The sequence below is a fragment of the Prionailurus viverrinus genome, chromosome C1 (genome assembly GCF_022837055.1).
Source record: "Prionailurus viverrinus isolate Anna chromosome C1, UM_Priviv_1.0, whole genome shotgun sequence".
Classification (NCBI taxonomy): Eukaryota; Metazoa; Chordata; class Mammalia; order Carnivora; family Felidae; genus Prionailurus; species Prionailurus viverrinus.
In genome coordinates, this window is record NC_062568.1 from 116374720 (window position 1) to 116401402 (window position 26683).

General features: G+C 37.5%; 1 protein-coding gene across 3 annotated transcripts in view; it reads left to right on the plus strand.

Annotated features, from left to right (window-relative positions):
• The window catches only part of TRIM33 (tripartite motif containing 33), a 130357-nt gene that overhangs the window by 32667 nt on the left and 71007 nt on the right, over positions 1–26683 (plus strand). The gene's annotated exons all lie outside the window — the stretch shown is intronic.

Below are 26683 nucleotides of genomic sequence, written 5' to 3' on the forward strand. Positions count from 1 at the left end.
GCAAGTGCCCTCCTTAATACCCATCACCCATTTAACCAATCCCCCTGTCCTCCTCCCCTCCAGGAACCCCCAGTTTGTCTCTATAGTTAAGAATCTGTTTTATGGTTTGCCCCTCTCTTTTGTTCTCTATGTTTATCAGTTTTGTTTCTTAAATTCCACCACCTATGAGTGAAATCAAATGGTATTTGTCTCTGACTTATTTTGCTTAGCATAATACACTGTAGCTCTAGCCACGTCCTTGCAAATGACAAGATTTCATTCTTTTTTATGGCTGAGTAATATTCCATTGTGTGTGCGTGTGCGTGTGTGTGTGTGTGTGCGCACACACACACACACACACACCACAACTTCATTATCCATTTGTCAGTCGATGAACATTTGGGTTCTTTCCGTAACTGAACTATTGTTGATAATGCTGCTATAACATTGGGGTTCACGTGTCCCTTTGAATCAGCATTTTTGTATACTTTGGGTAAATACCTAGTAGTGTGATTGCTGGATTGTAAGGTAGTTCTATTTTTAACTTCTTGAGGAATCTTCATACTGTTTTCTAGAGTGTCTTCACCAGTTTGCATTCCCAGGGGCTTGGACTCTTGACCCTGAGATTGAGTCATGAGATCTACCCACTGAATCAGCTAGATGCCTCTCATATATTTAAATTCAACTCTCTTAGCAAATTTCAAATATAATAATGTTATAATTTCTGAATCACCATGTTGTACACTAGATTGTCAGACATTTATCAACATTCATCAAAGTAGAGATATTGAGGATTTCTTTAGGTCCTAACATTTTACAGTTTATAGGTGAGAAATTATGGAATCATGAGTCATTGAACTCATGCTTTCAACTGCTGTTCTGTGCAAGAAAGTATTAAATGATTTTTAGTCTAAGGAAAATGAGGTTGGAGTTTGGGAGACTTTAAACAACACTTAAAGATGGAAGGGACGATCTGTATAATTTATTTTTGCAAACGAAAACATTTATGGGTCATAAAGTCTTTGGGACAAGGTTATTTATGATGTTCTTGGCCAGTTCAGCTTTTATAATTATTTTGAAAAAGTAGAACATGGACATGGTTAGAATTTCAAACAGTATAAATGGTTATATAAAGACAACTCATTTAAACCTTCAAATCTCTAAAATATGAAATGCTATGTATATATAATTTTTCTTAAAATTAAAACAACATATTGACTGGCAAGCTGTTAAGAGTACATGAACTTTTGTCAAGCCATTGGTTTATTTATTTAATGTTTATTTTTGAGAATATGCATGCATGTGTGTGGGTGGAGGAAGGCCAGAGAGAGAGGGGGACAAAGGATCCCAAGCAGGTTCCATGCTGACAGCAGAGAGCTTGATGTGGGGCTCAAGCTCACAAACTGAGATCTTGACCTGAGCCAAAGTTAGATGCTTAGCCAACGGAGCCACCGAGGTGCCCCAGGCCATTAGTTTAGAATAAGCAATTATCCTTATGCAGTCTCACTTAACTAGTTATGTTTAACAGAATTGCTTCTTTAACATGTTTTCTTAAGTGATCCAGATGCATTTTGAATTCACCATGTCTAAAATAGAACTCCTCTCAAGAGATTGCAAATCTCATAAGTACTATATGCTTGAGTAATTACTCTAATTTCCTAAACCAGAAATTTGGGAATGATCCTTGTCTCCTCTTCTAATATATCTATACTCTCCATTCTGTAATTTTCTGGTGATATTTTGTCTCTGATACCTTTGTCTCTTACGTCTTTGTAGCAGGTAATACTGGCTTTTTTTTTTTTACTTTTTTTTTTTTTTGGTAACGTTTATAATTTTCAGAGAGAGACAGAGTGCAAGTGGGGGAGGGGCAGAGCGAGAGGGAGACACAGAATCCAAGGCAGGCTCCAGGCTCTGAGCAGTCAGCACAGAGCCTGACACGGGGCTCGAACCCACGAACTGTGAGATCATGACCTGAGCTGAAGTCGGGCGCTTACCTGACTGAGCCACCCAGGTGCCCCAATACTAGCTTCTTTATTTATTTATTTTTTAAAATTTTTTTTAACGTTTATTTATTTTTGAGACAGAACATGAACGGGGGAGGGTCAGAGAGAGGGAGACACAGAATCTGAAACAGGCTCCAGGCTCTTAAGTGGTCAGCACAGAGCCCGATGCGGGGCTCGAACTCGCAGACTGAGAGATCATGACCTGAGCCGAAGTCAGACCCTTAACCGACTGAGCCACCCAGGCACCCCAATACTAGTTTCTTTAAATGAGTTGCAAAGTGTTCTGTTTTCTAAAGGCTTTTTTTTGCTGTAGTTTGTATTTCTTCTTGAGAAAATTCACCGTTGAAACCAACTGGGCCTGAACTTTATTTTGCAAAAGATTGATAGTTACTAATCTAATTTCTTTACTTGGTATTAGTATATTTAGTTTCTCTGTTTCTTCTTAAGTCAGTTTTGGTAATTTCTATTTGTGTAGCTCATTTAAGCAGTGCATCTTGTTAGCATAAGCACATTTATAATATTCCCTTATTTTTGATTTCTGTAGACTGCCTTGTTAAATCCTCTGTTTCGCTCTTGCACTCTTGATTTTAGTAATCCTAGTTCTTTTTTTCTCTCTAAATCAATCTCTCTCTTTCATTCTTCTTCCCTCATCCACTTTCCCTTCCTTACCTGCACCTTCTCCTCCATCCACCTAATTGTTTATCAGTTTTGTTGGTCTTTCCAAAGAACCGTTTTTGTGTTTCATCCTCCCTCCCTCCATTGATATCTACTCTGATCTTTATTTCATGCTACTTTGTTTCGTTTTGGTTTGCTCTTCGTTTTCTAGCTTATTAAAGGGATTTTCAGATTATTGGTTTTAGATGTGTGTCTATGTATGTGTGTGTGTTTTCTTTCTAGTGTAAGTCTTCAAAGGTATACATTTCTAAGCCTGTGCTATTATTATCTGTTGTAGCTAAGACCCATATGTAATTTTATTAATATTAAAGTTAAATAAAATTGAAATTTTGAGTTCCTCAGTCACTGTAGTCACATTTCAAGTGTTTAGTAATCTCATATGTCCAGCGGCTACCACATTGGACAGTGCAGGTATGGAACATTTTTATCATGGCAGAAAGTTCTGTTGGACTCTAAGCCCTGCTTTAGCTGCATCCTATGACTTTACATATATTAGTTTTAACTTCTAATTCAGTTCAAATCTTTCTTTCTTTTTCTTTCGTTCGTTCGTTCGTTCTGTCTGTCTGTCTGTCTTCCTGTCTTTAGGTAACTTAATAGTTTAAACATTCTCTATACCCAATGTAGGGCTCAAACTCATGGCCATGAGATCAAGAGTCTCATGATATTTTCTAACTGAACCAGCCAGGCGCCCCCTCACTTCAGTATTTTCTTTTCTTTTTTTTTTTTTTTTTTTCTTCAACGTTTTTTTTTAATTTATTTTTGGGACAGAGAGAGACAGAGCATGAACGGGGGAGGGGCAGAGAGAGAGGGAGACACAGAATCGAAAACAGGCTCCAGGCTCTGAGCCATCAGCCCAGAGCCTGATGCGGGGCTCGACCTCACGGACCGTGAGATCGTGACCTGGCCGAAGTCGGACGCTTAACCGACTGCGCCACCCAGGCGCCCCAACACTTCAGTATTTTCTAATTGCTTTTGTGATTTCTCCTTTTACTCATGGGTTATTTACAAATTTGTTTTCAAATTTCCACATATTTGGGGGCTTTCCAGATTTTTTTCTGTTTTTACTTCCTAATTAAATTTAATGATGGTAGGAGAACATACTGTGTATGATTTGAAGCCTTTTCAGGTTACTGAGATTTGTTGGTAAACTATTTCTTTAAAAAGCCAAATAATATATATTTTAAGCTTTGCAGACTATATAAAGTCTCTTTTGTGGCTCCCACCTTCCTTCCCCCATACAATTTGAAATATGTATTTGGTCTTTGTCTTTGGTTCCTGACACAGAGTGATTGAGGTGATGGTATCTTGTTTTTCATAACAAGCCACTTTCAACCACACCTGACGTTATGCTAGGGGGATGACTCTTAGTAGGCCTCTAGATGACTTCAGGATAGGGGCTTGGTAAGAGAAACTGGCCTTGTGATTAGAGGGTGGGCTGAAAGTTCCTGGACCTCTGGGCAGTGGAGAGGGGCTAGAGATTGAGTTATGTCACTAATGGCCAGTGTGTGCCTGTGCAATGGTACCTCTGTAAAAATCCCTAAACAATGGTGTTTGGAGTGCTTTGGGTTGGTGAAGACATGTTGAAAGCATGTTGAAGCAGGTGTTGGAACTAGGGTTCCTGGAAAAGATACGGAAGCTCTGTGCTTCCCCATACCTTGCCCTGTGTAACTCTTCCATTTGAGTGTTCCTGAGTTCTATCCTTTATTTTTTATTTTTTTAAAGATTTTATTTACTTTTTTTAAGTAATCTCTATACCAAATATGGGACTTGAACTTAAAACCCTGAAATCAGGGACACCTGGGTGGCTCAGTTGGTTGAGCATCCGACTTCAGCTTGGGTCATGATCTCGCGGTTTGTGAGTTCGGGCCCTGCGTCGGGCTCTGTGCTGAGTGCTCAGAGCCTGCAGCTTGCTTCAAATTTTGTGTCTCCCTCTCTCTCTGCCCCTCCCCTGCTCATACTCTGCCTCTCTCTGTCTCTCAAAAATAAATAAATGTTAAAAAAAACAAACAAACAAACAAACCTGAAATCAAGAGTTATATGCTGTACTGACTGAGCCAAACAGGTGCCCCTCTGAGTTCTATCCTTTATAATGAATTGGTAATAGTAAGTAAAAACTTTCCTGAGTTCTGGGAGTCATTCTCATGAGTAATTCAACCTGAAAGAGGGAGTTTGGAAACCTGAATTTATCAGCAGTTGGCCATAAGTACCGATGATAACCTAGGACTTGTGATGGCATCTGGGGGCAGTCTTGTGACACTGAGTCCTTAAGTTTTGGAGTCTAATGCTAACTCTGCAAGGTTGAATTGTAGGACATCCAGTCGGTATTAGAAAAGTAGTATTGGAAATGATATTAGGTATTTGGTGTCAGGAGGAAAAAACCTCTCACAACTCTTTTTAAAAATGCAAACCAATTCTTACCTTGAAGACCATACAGAAACAGATTGGGCTTGATCTATCCCATGGGTCTTGCTGTGCCCATCTCTGGACTAATGTTCTGTCCTTGAGGATGTTCCATTTGTGTGTGAATAGAATGTATATTGTACCGTTTTTTATGGAGTGCTCTGTATATGCCAGTTACATCATGTTGGTTAGTTACTAATATTATCAATTCTTGAGCGATGAGTACTGATGAGAATATTGATGACAGAAATGAGTATTGAAATCTCCAACTGAAGTTGTTGAATTGTCTATTCATTCATTCTATTACCTGTTGCTTTGTGCATTTGTTAGGTTCATATGCATTCATAATTGTTACATATTCCTGATATACTGACACTTTAGCATATAAAAATTTTACCTTTGTGTCTAATGATATTACTCATCTGAGTCTTTTTTCCTGATGTTAACATAGCCATTTTATCTCTCTTAAGATTACTATTTTCCAGGTCTTTTTCCCTCCTTTCACTTTGACCTATTTATTATGTCTTTGAATCTAAGAATGTTGGATTTAAATAGCAAATAGTTGGATTTTTTATTTTATCCAGTCTGGCACTCTCTGCTTGGAGTGCTTAGCTCATTTATATTTAATGTAAGTAATGATATGATTGGATTTAAGTTGGCTATTTTGCTGTTTGTTCTCTTATATCAATTTTTTTTACTTTACTACATACTTTGTGTTCACCAGTAAATTTTTTAAAATGTTTATTTATTTTGAGAGAGAGAGTGGGGGTAGGGGCAGAGAGAAAGAGGGCAGAGAGAATCCCAAGCAGGCTTTGCACTGTCTGCCTGGAGCCTGACCATGACCTGAGCCAAGATCAGGAGTTGCACACTTGGGCGCCTGGGTGGCTCAGTTGGTTAAAGCATCTGACTTCAATTCAAGTCATGATCTCATGGTTTGTGAGTTCAAGTCCCGCTTCGGGTGAACATGAGCCTTGCTTCAGGTGAGCCCCACTTCTCTCTCTCTCTGTCCCTCTTGGGATTCTCTTTCTCTCCCTCCTCACTTGCACTCTCTCTCTCTCTGTCTCTCTCTCTCTGTCTCTCTCCCTCCTCACTTGCACTCTCTCTCTCTCTCTCTCTGTCTCTCTCTCTCTCTCTCTCAAAAGAAAAAAAAAAAAGTTGCATGTTCGACCAACCAAGCCACCCAGATGCCCCTGGTCACCAATATATATGTATATTTTAAGTTTTATTTATTTTGAGAGAGGGGGATAGAGAGCAAGTCGGGGAGGGGCACAGAGAACGGAGATAGAATCCCAAGCAGGCTCTGTGTGATGAAGGGATTGAACTCATGAGCCTTGAGATCGTGACCTGAACCGAAGTCAAGAGTTGGTTGCTCAACCAGCTGAGTCACCCACGTGCCCTGTTTATCATTTTTAATGCACTTTAAAATTTTCTCTGGGGCACCTGGGTGGCTCAGTTGGTTAAGTGTCCTGCTTTGGCTCAGGTCATGATCTCATGGTTGGTGAGTTCCAGCCTCGCGTTGGTCTTTGAGCTGACAGCTTGGAGCCTAGCGCCTGCTTCAGATTCTGTGTCTTCGTCTCTCTCTCTCTCTCTCTGACCTTCCCCTGCTTGTTTTTTCTCTCTTGAAGTAAATAAACATAAAAAAGTTTTTTTCTTTGATTTTGTTTTTGTTTTAGTTGTTGCTCTAGCAATTACAATATATGTCTTTATTGTAACCCTCTTCAGAATACTACTTTATTAATTTTGTTAAAATATAAAACCTTTGCTTTACTATAGATCCATTCCTTTCCTTTGTACTGTTGCTGTTATACTATTCTATGTAAATGTTTAAAAAACCATCAGTGCACAGTTATGATTATTGTTTTAAACAGTCATACGTTTCTATTAAAGAAATTAAGCGGAAAAAAAAACTTTTATGTCTTCCACCATGTTTACTATTATTAGTGCTTTTTATTTCCTTCCTCTGGATTTGAATCATGGTCTCATTTCAATTCTTTTCAGCCTGACATACTTCCTTTATTATTTTTTGTGGTGGCTATGCTAATGACATTCTCTTAATTTTTATTTGTCTGAGGATGGCTTTATTTTGCTTTCATTTTGAAGAGTAATTTTGCTTGCTATTCAATTCTGGTTTTAGTCTTTCAATACTTTAAATATGTCAACTCATTGCTTTCTGGCCTCCCATTGTTTTTCATGAAAAGTCAGATGATAATGGAATACCAATATATGTTCCCTTATATGTGATGAATTGTTTTTCTCTTGCTCCTTTCAATATTTTATTTGAAAATGTTTGTCTTTCAGCAGGTTGGGTTTGAGATAATCTAGGGGTGATTCACTTTCTGTTTATCCTAATTGGAGTTCTTCCACCTTTTTGAATCTGCAGATAAATGTATTTCATCAAGTTTGGAATATTTTCAGCCATTATTTCTACAAATGTTTTTCCTACTTTTTATTTTTACTCCCATCTCCTTGGACTCCCATTATAAATTTTATGTTGGGATCTTGTCTTGTTGATCTCTGAGGATCTGTTCCATTTTCTTTGGTCTTTTTTTCCTTTTTTGGACTGAATACGTTTATCTGTCTACAGGTTCACTCAAGTTTGCTATTGAGCTCAGATATGTAATGAAATTTTTATCTTGGGTATTATATTTTTCATCTTCGTGGGTTGTTATTATAGTTTCTAGTTTTCCCTTGCAACTCCCTACATGTTGAGGCACTGTCATCTTAATTTTATTTGTTCTTTGAAAGGTTCCTTTCATTCTTGGGAATATTTATAATAGCTGTTTCAGAATCTTTGTCTACTAACTCCAGTGTCTGGGCTCACTTGATTAGTTGACTGATTTTCTTTCTTTTCCCCTGAGGTTAGGTTACCCTTTGCTTTTTCTTTGAATGTCTCTCAATTTGACATCACAGATAATATATATGTACATATCTATATTGTAGTCACTCAGATTCTGCTTTATCTTTCTGTGAGTTGTTGATATTTTTTAGTAACTTTCCTAGATGTAAAGTGTGGAATCCGTCTTCTGTGTAGTGTATAGCTGCTGATGCCTCTTTTCATTTTTTTAATTTTTATTATTTAGTCTGGCTTTCTAGGGGTTGCTCCTGTATTTGTATAGCTTGGTGGTCAGCCTGTGCTTTGGGCATTGGTTTTGGGCCTTAGTTATCAAATACCTTGAGCCTATTAGATGTACACCCACTAATGATTGATCTCTTTGGTTTGGGAAACATTTTCAAAACTGTGGCCAGTTTTTAGTTTCACAAGGCCTTTAGTTTTTGCTGGGATTTCTTGGGTCTCCCTTTTAGTTAGCCAGTTATGTATGGAGAGTTTTAGTCCATCTGTGACTCATTTTAAGTATACAGTAGACCCTAGAACAACCTGGGGGATAGGGGTGCTGACTCTGGAGCACTTGAAAATAAATCCTTATATGACTTTTGACTCTCCCCTCCCGCCCAACTTTACTACTAATAGCTTGCTGTTGACAGGAAACCTTACCAATAACATAGTTGATTAACACATATTTTGTATATCATATACTGTAACTTACAATAAAGTAAGCTAGAGAAAAGAAAATGTTAAAATCATAAGAGAAAATACATGTACAGTAATATAGAAAATCTATAAGTGGACCTGCACAGTTGAAACCTGTATTGTTTAAGGATTAATTTTATGTTTGGACTGGTGTTTGCTCTGTGACTCTAACCTTGATATGTATATATAGCAAAGCTGTTATTTCCTAACAGATTTTTAATTTTAGCTGGCAAATCTTCTGTTTTCACATTTGCTCTCCTCTCCTAATTGATTCTGCCTCATATTGCACTGAAGCTGCTGTTTTTATGGTCAGCCCCACTCAAATAAATCTGTTGATCTTGCAGGCTAGACTGTTGGGGTGGGAGTAGGGATCATGGGATCATTCTCAGGCAAGAAGGGCAGTGTCTGCCACAGTTTTACCTGAAATTCTAGCAGTTTTTGTAGAATAAGCACTTCTTGTTTGGTCTGATAATGGTTGTTTCCCAGTGCTCTGAAATAGATGGGTTTTTGTATGTGTGTCTGTCCATTTTGTTTACCCTTATACTTGGGCTTTGAGGAGAGGATTTGCTTTTAATTTTACCATTAGTGAAAGTTGGTTAGCCATTAATTTTTTCTTTGTACATTCATTTTGTTGTCAAATTATCATTTTAATTTTACTATTTAAAAAAATAGGTAACATCTAAGATAGTTTACATTTTCTAGATCTGCATGTACTGTACCATTGCCACTAGTCAGTGTGGCTATTTAAATTTTATTTTTTATTTTTATTACTATATTTTTGTTTACTTTGAGAGAGTTCATGGCGGGGGGGGGGGGAGGGAAGGGCAGAGAGAGAGAAGGAGAGAGAATCCCAAACAGACTCAGAGCCTGATGTGGGGCTCCATCTCACGAACTGTGAGATCATGACCTGAGCCCAAATCAAGAGTTGGACACTTAACCAACTGAGCCACCCAGGCACCTCTGTAGTGGCTATTTAGATTTTGGTTAACTAAAAGTAACCTAAACGATTCATTTTGTTGGTTGCAATAAGCCCCTTTTCAGGTGCTCAGTTTCTACCTGTTGTATTGGCTATTACATTGGACAGCAGATACAGCACATTTCCATTTTTGCAGAGAATTCCATTACACAGTGGTACTCCAAAGTCTTTGAGACAAATTGTAACTAATAATAATAGCTGACATTTTCTGAGTACTTACTGTGTGTCAGATTTTACATTTGTTAACATGCACAATCTATCAACACCCCTTTAGATATAGGTACTATTATTATCCCTACTTTACAAATGGGAAACTAAGAAGACTCTTAAGGTTAAGGAACTAACTCAACGTCAGACACCTGAGAAAGGGATGGGCTTGGAATTTACACCTAATTAATCTAGTTCCAGAGTCTGTGCCATCAATTATTTTGTTGTATTGTGTCTTTGGTAAATGATGTGTGGTTTCTGACTTGAACAGTTTTAACGTTTTGCTGCTGTTTTTGAATGCTGTTTGGTTGTTTGGCAAATGATCCTTTTGATATTTAAGTTGTTTCTATTTCTTAGAGTTTTTATTAATATCTGAATTTTATCGTGTGCCATTTTACCATCTGTTTATGTATCTGTATGGTTCTCTCCTTTAGTTGTTTTTTGTTAGTATTTCTGCTGTTGAATAATCCTTGAATTTCCAATGTAAACGTTAGTTAATATCATTTTGACAGATCGCACTAATGATTACTTACATTTCATTTAGAAATATTATTTTTTTAAGTTTATGTATTTTGAGAGAGACAGTTGGGAGAGGGCCAGAGGTGGGGAGGGGGGACAGGGAGAGAAGAGAGAGAGAGGCACCCTTATTCTATTTAGAAATAGAATCAATGTTAGAATGGTTTGCAGTTTTCTTCTTTTGCCTTGTCTTTATCATGTTTTAGTATTAAAGTAATGTTAGCCTTTATAAAATAAATTGAGATTGTTCTTTTTTTCACTATACTTTTAGATTAGTTTAAATAATAATGGAATGCTGGTCTGTTATTTAAACATTATTCCTTTGGAAAACTATCTTTATTTGGAATTTTTAAAAATCACAGCTTTAGGTGTCTGGGTGGCTCAGTTTTGGCTCAGGTCATGATACCAGGGTTGTGGGATCAAGTACTGCATCAGGCTCCGCACTGAGCGTGTAGCCTGCTTGGGATATTAATTAATTAATATCTCCCTCTCTCCCTCCCTCCCTCCCTCCCTCTCTCTCTCTCTCTCTCTCTCTCTCTCCCTCCCTCCCTCCCTCCCTCCCTCCCCACCCCCCTTCCCCTGCCCTGTACCCTGCCTGTCTTCCCTGCTCACTCCCATGCGCTCTCTCTCTCAAAAAATATATAAATAAAAATCGCAGCTTTTCCCAATCTCTAAATGCTAATATGTCTCCTCAAGTTTTTTACTTCTTAGTTTGCTTTTGATAAATCATATTGTACTAGGAAATTATCCATTTAGTCTAGGTTTCAGAATTACTTACCTTAGAGTTATATGTAGCATTTGCTGACATAGAGTTAGTAATGTTATTTATAATTCTTTTGTATTTGTTGTTTTCTTCTGTATATATCTTCTCCATTAGATTTTTGAAAGTTTATATTTTCCTCAAAGAAAAATCATTTCAATTCAATCTTTAAATTTTGTTTTCAGTAACATTTATTTCATCTTATATGTTTAATTCTGTTTTCATACATATTTTGGTTAGTTTTATTATTCTTTTTAAATTTTTTAGGGAAGGAGCTGAATTCTGTCATTTCTAGCCTGAAAGATAGATGTAATATCTTTGAGTATGAGCTGTTGTTGTGCACTCTTTTCTGGATAGCTTGTAATTATAGTTTGGATTTCCAGCTGGAGTCCATTTTTCTTTTAGGTTGTATGTATGTGACCTTTTGATTTATTTTTACTTTGTAAAAATGTTTATTAGATCATAATTCAGATACAGACTGTAAAGACCAGTATCTTTTGAATTGGAAGTTTTTTTCTTGTTTGCTTTTGGTAACTAAAATACAAGGTTAAATTTTCTTTATATTCTGTGGATTTATCAAAAAATGTATGTTTTCTATTCCAGTTTTGTTTTACTTTTTATTTTATTTTAATTTTTTTAAATGTTTATTTATTTTTGAGACAGAGAGGGACAAAGCATGAACGGGAGAGGGCCAGAGAGAGAGGGAGACACAGAATCTGAAACAGGCTCCAGGCTCTGAGCTGTCACCACAGAGCCCAATGTGGGGCTCGAACTCACGGACCGCGAGATCATGACCTGAGCCCAAATCGGACGCTTAACTGACTGAGCCACCCAGGCGCCCCTATTTATTTTTATTTTAGAGAGAGAGAATGCAAGTGGGGGAAGGGGCAAAAGGGGGGCGGAGAGAATCCCAAGCAAGCTCCACCCTCAGTGCACACCCTGACATGGGGCTTGATCTCATGACCATGAGATTTTGATCTGAGCCTAAATCACAAGTCAGACACTTAACTGACTGAGCCACCCAGGTGCCCCCAACTTTTATAGTTTACATGGTTTTTGATGAGGGGGGGGTCTCCTGTCATTATTATCTTCCTTTGTAATGTATCTCCCCCCCCCCCCCCCCCCCCCCGCCAAGATTCATTCTTTTTTTTTTTTTCAACGTTTATTTATTTTTGGGACAGAGAGACAGAGCACGAATGGGTGAGGGGCAGAGAGAGAGGTAGATACAGAATGGAAGCAGGCTCCAGGCTCTGAGCCGTCAGCCCAGAGCCCGACGCAGGGCTCGAACTCACGGACCGCGAGATCGTGACCTGGCTGAAGTCGGACGCTTAACCAACTGCGCCACCCAGGCGCCCCGATTCATTCTTTATTAGTGATTTTTAGCACTTCGATCTTACGAGGTGCTTGGCATGGTTTTATTGTATAGAAGTTTTTTTTTTTCCTCAGGGATTATTGAGATTCTTACATCTTTGTATAATGTTTTTGTTAAAGTTGGAAAAAATGGGCCATTTTATTTCTTAAAATATTTTTCCGATCCTTTTTTATCTTCTTTCCCCTGGGACTCCAATGTTTTAAGCCTCTTGGTACTGCCTCACAGGTAGTGAACCTCTGTATTTTTCCCCCCAGTTTTTGTTCATCTTTGTGATTTTTGTGTCTCCCTTCAGTTTTACCAGGTTTTTCTTCATGTATTTTGAAGCTGTCATCTTAGGTTCACGTATAGTTATAACATCTTGAGAACTGACATTTTTATCATTATGAAATAATCACTTTTTTCTCTAGTAACTTTTTTCTCTGAAACTATTTTATCTCATATTGGTATTGCTACTCTAGATCTTGTAATTACTATTTCCATGATTTGTGTTTGATCTTTTTCCTTTCATTGTATTTGTTTCTTTGACCTATAAAATGTCTGTTACAAATAGCACATATTTGATCTTGTTTTTAATATATCTAGTCTGACAGTCTGCTTTGTTTTGGGGTGTTTAATTATCATTCACAATCATTGTTGATATGATCAGATTTGTGTTGTTTTGCCATTTTCTTTCTAACTTGTATTTTTGTTGTTGTTGTTCCTTGGTTCTTATTTGCTGCCTTTCGTATTAGATTTTTTTTCTACCATTCTCTTTTAATTATTTTTTTTATAACTTGAGAGATAATTTCTTAGTGATTACTCTTGGGGTTCTAATATATGTCTTAATTTGTCACTGTCTAGATTACCACCAACTTGATCTCAGTAAAATATAGTCTTTCTCCAGTATGACTCCTTTCCCTTCTCCTTCCTTTGTGTTACTGTTATATGTGTTACATCTATATGTTATAAATCCAGCAATACGTTTATGGTTACTGTTGGTACACTGTTAAAATTTTCAAAGAAGTTAGAATAAAAGAAAAATAATAGTGTTTTATATTAATCTGCATATATTTACTGTTTCTGGTACTTTAATTTCTGTGGTTTTGAGTTATGGTTTGGTGTCATGTCCTTGCTTCAGGATGACTCCCGTTTCCTCTCTCTTCCTTTATGCTGTTGTTTCGTGCAGTTTTCTTTTAAATTAGTTAAGGAAAGAGAAAAAGTAGGTTTATATTGTGTTATGCATTTACTTGTGTAATTAACCTTATTTGTGGTCTTTATTTCTTTATATACATTTGAGTTACTGTCTGATGTCCCGTTTAGCCTGAGGAACTTTCTTTAGTTTTTTTGTAAGGTACGTGGATTTACAGTGAATTTCTTCAATCCATGTTTATATGTGGTTTTCTTATTTCATTCCCACTTTTGCCAGTTAATATTGATGAATGTAGAATTTTTAGATGATAAGTTTTTTCTTTCACTGCTTTGAATTATGTCATCCCACTGCCTTTTGGCATCTATTGTTTCTGCTAAGTCATCTGTTAATCTTATTGTTTCCTTGTACATCATTAGTCATTTTTTCTTAATGCTTTCAAAATTTTGTCTTTGATTTTCAGTAGTTTAACTGTATTACCTGTTTGTTGGTATATATTTGTTTATTGTTTTTCTCTTTCAACCTTCCTTTTGTTTTAGGTATGTTTCTTCCTTTTTTTTTTTTTTTTTAAGTTTATTTATTTATTTTGAGAGAGAGAGAGCACCAGTTGGGGAGGGGCAGAGAGAGAGGGAGAGACAGAGAATCCCAAGCAGACTTCGGGCTGTCAGCACAGACCCCGTTGTAGGGTTTGATCCCATGAACCCTGAAATTATGACCTAAGCTGAAACCAAGAGTTGGGCGCTTAATCAACTGAGCCACCCAGGTGCCCTCTTTTTAGGTATGTTTCTTAATGTGATCTTTCAAACTATCAATTTGCTTCTTAGGAGTTTCCATTCTTTTTTTCAGGTCTTCTATTTTTTTTTTTTAACTTTGAAATCATACTTATTTAAATTTATTTATTTATTTATTTACTTGCTTTTTTATTTTTATTTTTATTTTTTTAATATATGAAATTTATTGTCAAACTGGTTTCCATACAACACCCAGGGCTCATCCCAACAGGTGCCCCCCTCAATGTGTATCACCCACTTTCCCCTCCCCCCACCCCCCCATCAACCCTCAGTTTATTCTCAGTATTTAAGAGTCTCTTATGGTTTGCTTCCTTCCCTCTCTAACTTTTTTTCCCCCCTTCTCCTCCCCTCTGGTCTTCTGTTGAGTTTCTCAGGATCCACATATGAGTGAAAACATGGTATCTGTCTTTCTTTGCCTGACTTATTTCACTTAGCATAACACTCTCCAGTTCCATCCACGTTGCTACAGGTGGCCAGATTTCATTCTTTCTCACTGCCAAGTAGTAGTCCATTGTATATATAAACCACATCTTCTTTATCCATTCATCAGTTGATGGAGGCTCTTTCCATTATTTGGCTATTGTTGAAAGTTCTTTAAATTAAAAAAAATTTTTTTTTAACGTTTATTTTTGAGAGAAAGACATAGAACATGAGTGGGAGAGGGGCAGAGAGAGAGCGAGACACAGAATTGGAAGCAAGCTCCAGGCTCTAGGCTGTCAGCACGGAGCCTGATGCGGGGCTTGAACTCACTAGCTGTGAGATCATGGCCTTAGCCAAAGTCGGATGCTTAATCAACTGAGCCACCCAGGTGCCCCTGAAATCATACTTATTTAATTTAATATAATTAATTTTACTTTTGTTATGTGTATTCTAATTCCATTTTTGTGAAAGTTCTCAGTATCTTTTTTTTTTTTTTAAACTCAAGTTCTCTCTTGTTCCTTCCATTAGTTCTGCCTCATTAGGAGCCAGCCAGCTGTTTCTGATTGTTCACTTTGGTCTCCCTCAAGTTACTGAACCTCCTCGAATGGGATATACTTGTTCTTTGCCTATTCATGAGGATGGCTTCATTTACAGGGTCATACTTGGTGGTGGTGTGGTTATTGGTGAGTGTGAAGCAGTAGACCATGGAAGACATGATAAACTTTGTTTCAGCTGCCCTTTACTGAATGCATTTTCAAATTAAATACCTTATTCCGAAAATACCATATCCTTACTCTTTACCTGCTTATTAGCTTGGACAGCTGGTATAGGAGTTGTCCATTTCATGATCCAGTGATTGATTGAGCCTCTGCAAAATTCAGGTGGTCTACTAAAGGAAACAGTGAATGAACAGGTACAGTGTACCCAGGCAGCCATCAAATCCTGGGTCTTCATGGTCATGGCTTGAGGCTTCGTTAGGTCTTTTTGGTTTCCTGCCTCCTTCCCCCAATACAAAGAGGGCAATAAATAGCTAGTTGCATGCAGGTTTATTCACACAAGCATATGTGTGCAGACATAGACTGAAACTTTTTCTTCTGTGAAGTATACCCACTTCTTAGTGGTATAGATTAGATTTGAATTTGAGTACTTGAACTGAAGACCTATCTTGAATTTTCTGTTATATGGCATTGTTTCTACCTGGCTTAGTGAAAATTCAGTCACTTAAGCTAGATATTCAGTACTTTTTGTGTAATGAACTAGATAGTAAACACTTTAGGTTTTGTGTCCAAATACTATCTCTGTAGTTTTTACTTTCTTTCATTCTTCTTATTTAAAAGTATAAAATTCTCGAGGCGCCTGGGTGGCTCAGTTGATTAAGCCCTGGACTTCGCCTGGGTCATGATCTCACGGTTTGTGGGTTTGAGCCCTGCGTCAGGCTCTGTGGTGACAGCTCAGAGCCTGGAGCCTGTTTCAGATTCTGTGTCTCCCTCTCTCTCTGCCCCTTTTTGGCTCATGCTCTTTCTCTCCCACTGAAAAATAAATAGATGTTAAAAAAAGTTTTTAAGTATAAAATTCATTCTTTTTTTTTTTTTTAAGTTTATTTATTTTGAGAGAGAGAGTGTGCACACAAACAGGGGAGTGGCAGAGAGAAGGAGAGATAGAATCCCAAGCTGGATCTGCACTATCAGCACAAAACCTGACATTGGGGTTGAATTCACAAACTGTCAGATCCTGACCTGAACCAAGATCAAAAGTTGGACGCTTAACCAACTGTGCCACCTAGGCACCCCTAAAATTCATTCTTAATAAGTTACTGGCTAAACTGTCTTGTTATTTCATATTGCCTTTTTCTAATAGCTAACAGACTATAACTTGCCCATTTGCCAGTTAAAAAATGTTATTTTTACATAAGTTTCTGTTAATTTTGAAAATACTTAAAAAATAAAATTAAAACTTCAGTATTTTATTTCAGATAATGCTGAGTATTGTAATTACATTGATATATTTGTTAATGAAATTACTCATAATTTTCTGATTATACAAGGTTTTGGATTTAAAAATATATACATTTTTTATTTTACTTTTACTTTCAAGTAGGTTCCACATGCAACGTGGAGCTCAAATTCATGACCCCAAGATCAAGAGTTGCATACTGTACTGACTGAACCAACCAGGCGCCCCTACAAGGTTTTTAAGACAAAGTTTTAAAAATTATTTATTTATTTGTTTTGAGAGTGAAAGAGCAAGCGTGAGTGAAGGTGGGGCAGAAAGAGAAGGAGGAAAAGAGAATCCCAAGCGGGCTCTGCGCTGACAGCGCGGATCGCTCCCACATGGGGCTCGATCCCATAAACCCTGAGAAAATGACCTGAACTGAAATTGAGAGTCAGACGCTTAACCGACTTGCCACACAGGCGCCCCTACAAGGTTTTTGAATTTTAAAGACTCATATACTTAAGAATTAAGCTTAAATAATACCAAGAAGCTTTATAACATATATGCTTAATGCATTTCCTAAATGTATTATTATTTTTTTAAGTTTTGTTTATTTTGAGAGAGAGAGTGCACCTGTGTGAATGGGAGAGGGACAGAGAGAGAGGGAGAGTGAGAATCCCAAGCAGGCTTCATACTATCAGTGAGGAGCCTGACATGGGTCTCCCAACTCATGAACTGTCATGACCTGAGCCAAAATCAAGAGTCAGACACTTAATGGACTGAGCCACCCAGATGCCCCTATATTCCATTATGTTTGATAATCAGTGTCCAGTCTTATATGATTGTATGTGTACATACTAGCCATATATCCCCATGATTTCAGCTTAAGCCAGTCTTACATTTGGTTGTAAAATTGACTTGTGGAAATTGCCTGGATATTTACCAGCAAAATTTAAATACATATTACTGTATGGTATTATTTTGTATATGTTAAACCAATTTGTTTATAAATGAATTATTTCTGTTATTTTCTATATAATATCTCCAATTTCACCCTTTATTAAGCAGTTTTCTTCTGCCTTTTTAGCAGCAAATCCTTGTCTTTCCTTCTCTTCATTGCCAACTTTCTGTAAGAATGGGCAACAAAGTCAACATTTCACATCTCCAACTCCGTTATACTCATAATAAAATCTTTCTGCTATCTCCATTGTGCTAAATTTTTGTAGAAATTTTGTAGAAAAGATCAGTGATCTGTTTCTTCAGAATCTAGTCATTATTTTTTGCCTTCCTTTCAGCAAATATGTAGTATTTCCTAGGCTCCAATTATTGTGTACAGGGAAGGAATGGAGCTGAACAGGAGATAGGTCTAAGATGGAAAGAGGAATTAGCCTTAGGAATGGTTATACCTTTCAAACTTGGAACTCTTGATGTTGCCTGATAATATTCTTTCTAGCCTGTTTTTCCTGTTCCCTGGATTATTCTTTCAGCACTCAGCTCACAACACTCTTGCTTTCATCACTTGATCTGGCCTCCCACTTATGTAATTAGAGGCCGTAGGTGCAAATTCTCTTCTCCCTTCTTCACCTGAAAATATATCTGTGTTTTTTATTCGTAATTATTTTCTAAGGGAAAGGAGAGGGGAGTTGATGATTAAAGGTTTGGACTAACCACTCTTGGGTACGGGAAGGAGAAGCTAGGGGTGAATAAAAAGAGTATTGGCTTGAGTTCCTGACTGGCTTAGCAGGTAGAGCATACAACTCTTGATCTCCCGAGGTAGAGAGTTTAAGCCGAACATTAGGTGTGGGACTTACATTAAAAAAAAAAAAAAAAAAGTGTTTGGTCATGCTAGGAGTTAACTGACATTCAGAGATAGAATATAATTTCAAAAGTAAATTAGTACAGTGATGATAAGTTAATCATGAGTGGTTAATAGAAAAAGTAATTGACCCACCCCCCCACCCCCCCAAAAAAAGAAAAAAGAAAAAAAGAAAAAGTAGTTGACTCATGTTTGATTCTCATTTATTTCAGTTATACTTGTGTGATTTGTACTGGCTTCCTTTTTTTAGGATTTTATTTTATTAAACATTTTTAAAAATGTTTATTTCTTTTGAGAGAGAGAAAGTGAGCAAGGGAAGGGACAGAGAGAGAATCCCAAGGAGGCTCTCTGCTAACACGGAGCTCGAACCCACAAACTGTGAGATCATGACTTGAACCTAAACCAAGAGTCCGATGCTTAACTGAGTCACCCGGTGCCCCCAAATTTTATTTTTAAGTAATCTCTACACTCAACGTGGGCCTTGAACTCACAACCCTGAAATCAAGAGTCTTCTGCTCTGCTGACTAAGCCAGCCAGGTGCCCCTTACTAGGCTTTAATGTAAAATGTGCTTGTTGGGATTTGCAGTTGTAAATGTTGAAATCTGTGTCCTAAATCTGTGAACTCCTTTTCTCGTACTTGACCATAAATATTGGTGTATTGAAGGGTACTGTACTCTTTTGATCCTGTTCTCCCTTGGTAATCGTAACTGTGCTTCAGATTTTACCTAGTTGTATGCTGATCGTTCTTTCTACATGCTTCAACTACAGAACTGTGCTAGTTAACACAGTCTATCCTAAACTTATTCATTGCATTCTGGCTAAAATTACTTTTCCCTCATTTTGGGTAATTGTGTAATTATCCATGAATTACCCATGCTAGAAGCTTGTGAATCATCTAGAATTTCTAATTTTTCCTTTGCTGTGACTACTACCTCTTCATCATGCAGACATTCATTAGGCAATTGATACTGCCTCTAATTTATCCTCTATAGTTCTATTATGACTGCCTTAGTTTAGCCTTAATTATTTTGTTACTAGTGATCAGCCTTTTAGTTAGAGAGCTTCTTTAACATAGGTTTTAAGGGCATGGCTTATAGATTCATATGTTGGGGTTTCAGATCTTACCTACCTCTGCCATTTACATTGTCCTGTGACCTTGAGAGCATTACCTGATTTCTCTGAAGCTCAATTTCCTCACCTTTGAAGTGGGGATAATAATTGATCCTATTTTACAGAAGTGTAATGAGCATTCACCGAACTAATATATAAGAATTTCACACTAAATACCAACTGGTCTTACAGTAAAACTTTGTATTAATGCAAATTTAGATATAATTTGATTATGCTTGTTTTCTGTCCTCAGCACAACCTTCTCAAACGGTCAGATTAAAATTCTTGCTGGGGTGAGGGCAGAAGTACAGGGTAGAGCAAAGTTGGTCTGGGAAACGTAAGACAGGGGATATGTGGTAGCAAAGAGTCCCTATTTCCCCAGTAGTCTTTTTTTTGTTAATCCGTCAGTTTTTGTGAATCAAACAAAAAATGGGGGCAGCCAATAGAGGTACTTAGAATTCCTGCTGATATTTTAGAACAGTTGTTTTAAACAAAATGTCTTTAAACATTTAAACCTTTAAAAAGGTCTTTAGAACACAGTTGAACATGGTACCAAGCTGCAGTGTTCACTTCAGACACTTGTTATTGGCTGGCTAAGAAAGTGTACACCGTCATATCTGTTTTCAACAACTGGACTGTATTTTATACATTTGAATTTTGATGCCCTCATTTATTTTTGTTAAGGCAAGATTTTACTTTATTTTTTAATTGACATTTTATCACTCAGTTTTCTTTTCATAGTGTATTTAGAATGATTTGTCAAACTGTCGTTTGATTATAATAGAATATATTATTGTAGCTCAGTGTTTTAATTTTATGTTTTTTATCTCCCTAAATTAATATTTACACCTGTACATATTTACTTTTAACTCCTGCATATTTAGATATCAAAATGTGTATTAATGATTTTGCTAATTATTTTTTGTATCTCACTTCTAAATAGTTTTCCATGGTCTTCTTTTTTTTTTTTTCTTCCCTCTTCAAAGTAAGCTCTATGTCCAATGTGGGCCTCAAACCCCAAGATCAGGAGTTGCATGCTGTAGTGACTGAGCCATCCAGGCACCCTTAAGTATTTTTCCATGTTCTTAAAGCCGGTAGTAGGTTAAACTGTATAAAATTACCATATTTGCAGGTCATAAGTGGTCTAAAATTGGCGGTTTTATATAGTTGAATTTAATGCTTTATTCTTGTAGCTGAGCAGTATTGTTATATGTCTCAAAATGTAATTTGCTTTTACTCTTGAATAGTTATCAGCATATAGATTGTTAAGTTGATTTATTTTCTCTAAAAGCTTTTAAGATACTATTCCTGTTATCTTTTTGTATTGTTTTTTACTAATTAAGTCTGCTGTTGGTCTGATTGTCTTGTAATATTAGCAATTATTAAGAGTTTTTCCTCCATCTTTGCAATGTTTAGGTGTGGATTTATTTTTATTTATCCTGTTCAAGACTTGTATTGTGGTATGAGGGCTCATTTCTTCAGTTCTGAAATTCTCAGTCATTATCTTCTTTAAATAGCATCTGTACCTCATTTCCTTCATGAACTTCTGGAACTTCAACACATACTGGAGTTTCTCATTCAGTTCTTTAGTTTTCTCAACTTACTCTCTTCTGTAGTTCCTTCTCTCTTTAGCTCTGTGCTGAATTCTGTGTGATTTTTTTTTTTCATATCTGTCTTCTACTTGATTTTTTTTTCCATTCTCTCTTGCTTACTATTTAACTTTTGTTTTGAGTTTATTCAATGAGTGTATTTTATTTCTCTTTGATTCTTTTTTAGCTCTATTTTCATAGATTCTGTTTGACCCTTTATGGAGGTATTTTACACATATTTTTGAAGTCTTTTTCAGATTGTTTTATTTTCTGTGAGTTAGGTTGTTATTTATTGCTTTATTGTGTTGGTTGACTCACTCTAATAGTATTGGGTTTCTTCATGCATTATAATTTTATGTATGAGCCTATCTTCACTTGGTGTCCTGTTCCACTTGTGCCTTGGATTGGGAGGTGTTCTAATGAGATAGTTTTGTGTGTTTGTAAGGTTTCAGAGAAGCTTCATTTTGTTGTTGTTCAGTGAATATGTGAATTCACCTAACTAGGAATCCCAGGGAGAGAAGTAGATACAAGGCAAAGATAATAACTTCTGTTTTATGTACATTTTGTTTAGAGTTGATTAAAGAAGAGGTTCTCTTTTTTTTTTTTTTTAATGTTTATTTTTGAGAGACAGAGAGAGACAGAGTGCAAGCAGGGAAGGGGCAGAGAGAGAGGGGGGACACAGAATCTGAAGCAGGCTCCAGGCTCTGAACTGTCAGCACAGAGCCTGATGCGGGGCTCAAACTCAGGAACTGCGAGATCATGACCTGAGCTGAAGTTGGACGCTTAACCGACGCACCCAGGCACCCCAAGAAGAGGTTCTAAATAAGAACTTGAACTTAGGGTAGAAAACAGAAGAGAAATGTTGACTTCAGCCCTGAGGAGAATGACCAGTATGTTGGACTGAATTCCTTGGGCTCCTTACTCATGGTGGATTTACCATTCAGTGTGTGTTTCCTTTCCTTTCCTTTCCTTTCCTTTCCTTTCCTTTCCTTTCCTTTCCTTTCCTTTCCTTTCCTTTCTCTTTTTTCTCTTCTCTCTTCTCTCTTCTCTCTTCTCTCTTCTCTCTTCTCTCTTCTCTCTTCTCTCTTCTCCCTTTTCCCTTTTCCCTTTTCCCTTTTCCCTTTTCCTTCTTGGTTCATTTATTTATTTTGAGAGAGAGAGAGAGAGAGAGAGAGAGAGACAGACAGACAGACAGACAGACAGGCAGGCAGAGAGGGAGAGACAGAATCCGAGGCCCAAACTCAGGAACTGCAAGATCATGCAGACAGACAGACAGACAGACAGGCAGACAGGCAGGCAGAGAGGGAGAGACAGAATCCGAGGCCCAAACTCAGGAACTGCAAGATCATGCAGACAGACAGACAGACAGACAGGCAGGCAGAGAGGGAGAGACAGAATCCGAGGCCCAAACTCAGGAACTGCAGGATCATGACCTGAGTGAGATCAAGAGTCAGACGCTTAACCAACTGAGCCACCCAGTTGCCCCTTCCACTCAATGTTTCTGAAGTCCCAGGAAAACTGGGCCCAAGACATGAAGCAGGGCTGGAGGTTACATCATGAACTTCCCCATAGTCATCCAGCACTAGATAGATTTCCAGTTTAGGATAAAATGTTATAACACAGGAATGGCCAGAAGGAGGAGATGTGTAGGACCAGGTATGTGGGAAGGGGTGCTGCGCTTCCCTCTGAGGAAGCTCTGTGCCTTTCCTTTAATCTCGATGAGTTTACTAGTTTCTTGACTTGGCCTTTCTGTGTACTGTGCAGATAGCACAAGCTTTGCTTATGTATCTATGTATAAAGCTTATTTGGTATTCTGACTTCTTGTGGGTGACTTCAGAGCTGCGAAAGATTTTAGGGTGAGGGCACTCAAAGCCTGCCCCATGGCTTTTTTGAAGGAGTTCAGGTTCACCCCTTAATCATTGTCTTACTTCCTGTTCAAAGTAGTGGTACTTGTAACCCCTGTGTCCCACTTGCATCTGTTGATGCCTGACCACTTGAGCTTTGAGTTCCCTTTTGTTTCTGGCACTACAAAGTTTTGCCCTTTAGGTTGTGGACTCAGTCATACATTTTTCAAAGTACATTTTAGTTTGTTATATTTTAGCTATTTCTGTGTTTAACCATTTCAGGTGGTGTTTCCATATCTGCCTAGTCATCCATCTTGGATGGAAGTCCACAACAATCAACTTATTAAAACTAAATTCCACCTAATACTGTGGAGATAAACTAGTTTGTAGGCTTGTGTAGTTTGGCCTTTTGAAAAGAATCCTTCTCTGTCTTCCCCATAATTATACATTTTAATAAATTGGCATTTAAAAATAATCTAATAGGCCTGAATGGGCCTCTCAGAACTTGAACTTTGGAGTCATGAAATCAGTTCTAGGGATACTGTGCAGAAAAGTGGTCAGCAACTTTGGCTTTGGATTTTGGGTTTTAGTTTTGTATAATGACCTAAACTCGGCATGACAGTTAGCACTCAGTGGTTGAGTTAGGAGCAAGCACACTCATCTGATCTATACTAATTACAAGGGCATACTTATAAATTCAAATGGAAAATGGCTCTCATGTTCAAAGTAAACATTCATATACTTTTTAAGTTTATTGAATAAATAAAAAAACAGATAGCAGAAAGATTCCTGGAGAACCTTCAACTCTTGTGTTGGTGGTAAGACAGACACCTTGGCTGCTGGGTAATCGGTCAGGTGTAAGTAGTCAGCCTAGGAATGGGGTTTGCTGACGTCTGCAGACTTGAATTTACTCCCTTCTCTCTCATTGGAACTTCTTTCATGCCTCAAATTTCTTAATTCCAAGCTTGTCTGAAAATCTTTATGGCAAATAAGAGTCTTTCTGAGATTTATCTCTCCACTCCTTGTGTACTCTCGGTTGGGTTTCCTCTGCAGTGTTCATATCCTTTGGCTTCTACATTTCTTGAAATTGCACGTGTATTGATTTGTGTGCTTTGCTACTTCTATCCCCTTAACCTTTTTGGATATATATTTTTTTATTAAAATTTTTTTTAATGTTTATTTCTTTTTATTTTTTGAGAGAAAGACGGAGCATGAGCAGGGGAGGGGCAGAGAGAGAGGGACACAGAGTCTGAAGTAGCTCCAGACTCTGAGCTGTCAGCACAGACCCTGATCTGGGCTTGAACCCACGAACTGTGGAGATCATGAGCTGAAGTTGGACACTTAACCTACTGAGCCGCCCAGGCGCCCCTATATTTTTTATTTTAGGGAGAGAGAGAATGAGTGGGGGAGAGGGGCAGAGGGAGGGAGGGAGAGAGAGAATCTTCAGCAGACTCCACAGTCAGCATGCAGCCCAAAGCGGGGCCCTATCCCACAACCCTGGGTTCATGACTTAAGCCAAAAATCAAGAGTCAGATGCTTAACTGACTGAGCCACCCAGATGCCCCTGTATATTGTTTTTATCTTCCACATTCTTTCATATTATTTTAATGGAGGCTTGGGATGAGAAATAGATGAATTTTTGTTGTCATAAACTGTGATGTTAGCTTGCCAGATTAAAGTAAAACTTTTAAGAATCTGATTATTATTTTAGTGAGTTCAAAAAAACAGACTTTGGACAAAGTATTCATATACACAGGTATAAGAGATGCTTTAATAATGAGTTTTTCTTGCTCAGAACAGAATGTCTCTTCATCATTTGTATCCTTCAACTATATGTATATGTGGACATTTTTCTTTTAAAGTCTCCCCCCACCACCGCCATTTGTGAACTTTGCTCTTGCTGTTCTTAGTTTGCATACTGTTTCTTCCTTTCCTAGTTGAGTTTGAGGTCACCCTCAGACCTCATGGTTTACTGGAAGGACTCACAGGATTCAGAAAAACTGTTATTTTCATGGTTGCATTTTATTACAGGGAAAGAGGAAATAGATTAAATTTAGTAAAGGTGCATGGTGTGAAGTTCAGGAGAAAATAGGTACAAGCTTACACATCTCTCCTTTCAGTGGAGTTGTGTGGGAGAAGCTTAGTTTTAGAGTAACTATGTGTGACAATATGCAGGAATATTGCCAATCTGGAAAGCTTACCTGAGCCCCCATGTCTAGAGTTTTTATTGGGGCATTGTCACAAAGGGGTGGATCCTCCATGGAACCCACATTACCTACTGAGACTCTTGTCACCCTCTGAGGTCATACTGAATATGGCCTCAGGCATACAAAAACAGTCTTATCAGGCACAATATTCCAAGAGTTAGAGGTCATCTCACAGGAGCCATTTGAGGGCCAGTATTAGAGATAGGCTTTCCTTAGGAATGTATAGGATTCGAGGAACCGGGGTCAGCAAAGTAAACTGTCTTGCACACTAGTAACAGAATGAATTTTTCAAGACCATGTATAAGTGTAACCTCTAAAGTGAAAACTTAATTTATTGTAAGTTAGTTCACATATTTTTGCCCCTACAGTTACTTGTACTGTAGTACAAGATAAGTTATATACACTGTTTGTTATATACTCTGTTTCTTGAAAGGTTTGTAATTTATGCTGTCTTAAATGTGGAAATATGTATATCCTTTCTCCCCCTTTCTTTTCACCATGCTGTTTCTTTCTTGGATTTGAAAAATTGTTTTTATGTATTTCCTCTGAGCAGGACCTTTGTATGCACTGTGTGTTACGAGAACTATGTTTTGGTTTCAAATCTATAACTTTGAATTTGTTTAAACAGTGTATATGTCTACTGGGAGACTGATACTCCTACTTTTAGAATGACACTATATTTGTTTCTGTTTTCCATTAGAACTACAATATAAGGTTCTGTAATTTGTGTCCTCCCAACTCCTGGGGACTCTTGTTTACATCCTAGTCTGTGTGGGTGCTTCCTATAGTTGTGTGTGCTATAAGCTATAAAAATTACATACTAGTCTTGCACCCTTTCTTGAAAGTGAGGATTGTGTTGTTGATGCTGTATCCTCAGTTTTATGGCTGACACATAATCAGTTTGTTGTGTTGACTGTGTTGCTATTTTTTAGTTTCTAACTTTAATTTCCATGTGTTAACCGAGCAGGTTTATTTTTTCTGATAGATGCTGGAACACTGGCACAGGCACATGTGATCTTTCTTCCCACATGAAAGTGAATGAATTCAAGTAGTTCTGAACCAAGCAGAATTTATAAGATGATGGATCGTGTATTTCTGTTGCTGCTGTAACAAAATTGCCATAAACTTGGTGACTTAAAATAACACACGTTTTAATTTCTTACTATTTTGGAGGCTAAAGTTTGAAATCAGTTTTACTGGGCTACAGTCAAAATATCTTCTGGAGTCAAAGTATCATCAGGTCTGGTTCCTTGCAGAGTCTCTGAGGAGGAGAAAATTCATTTCTTTGCCTTTTTCCACTTACAGTGGCCACTTGTATTTCTTGACTTATTGCTTCATCCCTAAAGCACATTACTCCGTTCTCTGCTTCTATTACTAGCTACCTTCCACTTGTCCGTATTCTAATCTTATTATTTTTTTTAACGTTTATTC